The sequence below is a fragment of the Oculina patagonica genome, unplaced genomic scaffold, assembly GCF_052425735.1.
Source record: "Oculina patagonica isolate OP01 unplaced genomic scaffold, crgOcupat unplaced1332, whole genome shotgun sequence".
In the NCBI taxonomy this organism is placed as follows: domain Eukaryota; kingdom Metazoa; phylum Cnidaria; class Anthozoa; order Scleractinia; family Oculinidae; genus Oculina; species Oculina patagonica.
The window spans coordinates 1-3,526 of record NW_027557336.1 but is presented as its reverse complement, the minus strand read 5'-3'; the positions used below and the strand labels follow the sequence as shown (position 1 = coordinate 3,526).

The window sequence follows — 3,526 nt, the reverse complement described above, 5'->3', positions numbered from 1 at the left end:
GAATATTATATTCTTTTCTTTCGAAGGCTGATAAATAATGAGAAATTCTTCCACAATGCGCATTCTTACATTATTGTAACTACAAACTACAAAATATTATCAGCATTTTTGAGACTGCTCTCTTTTGCCTGTTTAACCTGTTGCAAACAGGATGGAGAGCTTGTGGTGATTGCTAGTCACACACGACTTGGAAAACGCAACTTATCATACCACAAAAGTAGTAAAACTATATTTTGTTCCTCCTAGCCCGCCTTTTGGAGAGCGTGCAAGGTTAATTTGAAGGGCCCAGGTTCACCCACTCTACTTTGTGGTTACTGTATGTATTGTTATAACAAATGGTCACAAATCCAAGTGTTGAAAGACCTGTCTGCTTATTTTGAGTGTTTTTGCTAGAACTGCAGCAAACGACCTGATGTGTTTTTTGGACAAGTACATCTCTTCTACCTTCCCTCAAGGCAGAGTTTTTGAAATGAAGATACATTCATTCAGTCATTTGTTCGTTTCCGTAACAAGTACTCAATACAGTTTCCACAGGAGGAAATTTTTTTTAGCCCAGTGACATGGTCTGTTGTGCTCACAGCCTTTAGAAATCCATGTCCAAGGGTCACTTTTACCCAAAGACAACTACCAACAGCAAGATGAATTCAAATTTAATCAGTGCTAATGGTTGTGTTTATTTTTACAGAGCAAAAACAGCACAGGATGTTGAATGATTTAAGTGTTTACAATATTCACATTACAAAACATCTGAACTATACTTCTTTGTCCTGTCAGCCAACTTGTTTTAAAGTGATTATGACATGCTAAACATGGCACCTTTCAGCTGAACTACAGTTAAATCTCACTTTATGGCCACCCTTTGGACAGAATTAACTGGCCACTTTTACATGGCAATCACAAACGAGAAAGAAAATAAAATACAAAGTATCTCATAGGAAATGAAAAAAAAAAAAATGACAAGAAAGGTTAACTTCAGATGTACTATGTCAGAGTTGCTCGCTTTATCAAGTATTTTCTCTAAGTAGTAAGTTACAAAAATGTTTTTACTTTACATTCCAGTCACAGATAACTGAAAAAATAAATACACATTCTACAGTTTTTCTTCATCCTATCACTTGTCTTTACTAATTCCATATTTTTCCCTCATTTTTTCCAGTTCTTGTCTCTTCTTTTCCTTGTCCAGTTTCTGGAAAGCCTGTGGGAAAAAAGAGATTGATCAAAATTCAACTCATATTAAAGACAAGTCAAGATATGTTTTTTTTTGCCTGTCAGTCTGGGCACATTTCATTTTCGGTTGAGCAATGTTTAGAACTGGCACTAAACTTTCTTCAACATTATTTCTAAAGAGATTATTGCTCAGTAGTTATCATCCATTCCAGACAAAACAGTGGAGTGAGTGTTGAATTGGACACTTGGGAACAGAGTCTGGGAAGAAGTTATGCTTCATACACAGGTGACCAGACTGAAGGACTCTTTGCAGTCTGTGGATTTACTTCTTATCAACCAAATGCGAGGGCTAAACTGGTAGAGTACCGGTATTACCAATTATGCAAAAGGAACATTAGAGCGGTTTTCACTTGAGTGAACAAGTAAGTGTCAAAAGTAATTTGCGTTTGCTTTGGTTTTGCGTTCACTACGCTTAGTGATTGGTTTAAAAATTTTGCGCAACTTTCTCGGCCAATCAGGAGTAAAACCAAAACCAATCGTGACTCGCTCGCGTACGTTTTCCCGCGATTCGTTGACAGCTACATGTATTTGCTTCGAGTTTTGATTGGTTCACTGGATTGTCTGTGTCCTTTGTGATTGGCCAGAGTAATTATTTTGGTTTTGGTTTTACGACACTAAATTGAAAACTGCTCTATCCACCAGGTAAATTACTATCCGGTGAATAAGTGTTCACAAAAAAGACTACACAATCCATTGGATGACATAATGCATCCTTTCAACAACCTGGGGCCAGATGTCGTTCCGGTTCAGACTGAGCAAAGCAAGAAGTGTACGAGAAAGACCAAGGGTGATACTCTCCTAGTATAGTCCCAAGCTAGTAGTAGTTAATAAAAAGTTACTATATGGCTCTCTTTGTTGAGCATTGCCTGCATTTTGCCAAAAAGCTACATGTAGCATCAGTCATCATTCCCCTGGGCATTACAGGAAAATCCATTTAATAATAACAATCACAATGCATGTTATATCTTAACAAGCTCTAGCCATACAATAGAGTGCAATAGTAATTATTACAGGGCTGTGCTCTAAGGGTGCCCGGGTGCCTCAGGCGACTAACTTTTGTCTTTGGGTGACCAGATAATCTTATTTCTTTCATATAAACTTTATGCTGGGCACCCTGGATCTCATAGTTCAGAACCTTTGGGCTCCTTGTAATTTTTCTTAGAGCACACCCTTGTTAAATACTTTAATCCCCTTACTTTGGTGGATTGATAGTACAGAACAACCAGGTATCGGTTGCATACATTGAAGCCAGACAGGTGGTCACAGGCATTTTTTGCATCAAAAATATCTTCATACACAACAAATGCAGTGCCTCTTGTTTCTGGCGCATTACCACTACAACAGAAAAAAAACATGCAGGTTATTATAATAATAATTGTATCTATAAATAAATTCTCGATTTTGATTGGTTGTGCGCGCACCTATTTGTCGCGTAATTGGCGCGCGATTACGTGGGTGTCCAATTACAGGTATCCAATTTGAACAAATTCAAATTGGATACCTGTAATTGGACACCTATGCCATTCGCGCGTCAAACACACGCATACAATAATAATTAATAATTTATTTCTAGTGCATTACATTAAAAATCTCAATGCCCTTACAAGTAAAAAATATTTAAAATTACAATATAGGATAAATACTAAATTCTTAAAATCTAAAGATCATTAAAAATACTAAAATTCATAAAAAAATACTAAAGCTCATTATAAAATACTAAAATTCATTAAAAAAGAAAAATACTAAAGATCATTATTGAATAAAAACGTTTTAAGCTTAGTTTTAAAAGTATCAACCGATGGGGCACTCCTCACATCAAGTGGGAGACTGTTCCACAATGTTGGCGCGCAAGATGAAAAAGCGCGCCCACCGTAATTCTTGGTCTTAAAGACTGGTCTCTGCAGTCGCAGATGATCATTGTTTGAACGAAGACACCTAATCGGTCGATGAATATTAATACAAATGGGTTCTTTCTTGCTGTTTTCCCACTGTTCGTACAACCATTCGAATTTACAATTGACTTTTTCACACTAAAAAAGATTCTCAAAGACTTCCTAACCTCGAATTTTGTTATTGATACGGTTAATTAGTAATTGGACCTCGTGTCGTACAATTCAGAGAGTAAATGTGCTCATAATTTCAAATTGTCCTTGCACTGGGCGCTCGGCCAATTTTTGAAATTACTTGCCCGATTACTCCCTGAATTGTACTCCACTCAGTCCAATTACTATAACTTATGACAACATGACACAACTTTGATGGAAATAAACCACAATCATTTCTGCTTCTAACACATACA

At 36.7% G+C, this 3,526-nt stretch overlaps 1 long non-coding RNA gene across 1 annotated transcript; it reads right to left on the bottom strand.

The window, feature by feature from the left end:
- Positions 1–634: 634 nt before the first annotated feature.
- Positions 635–2,626, bottom strand: LOC144639813 (uncharacterized). The gene is made up of 2 exons (XR_013568218.1): positions 2,424–2,626; positions 635–1,195 (listed from the first exon to the last, which is right to left on the bottom strand). It is a non-coding gene; the product is annotated as an uncharacterized LOC144639813 (long non-coding RNA).
- Positions 2,627–3,526: the final 900 nt, after the last annotated feature.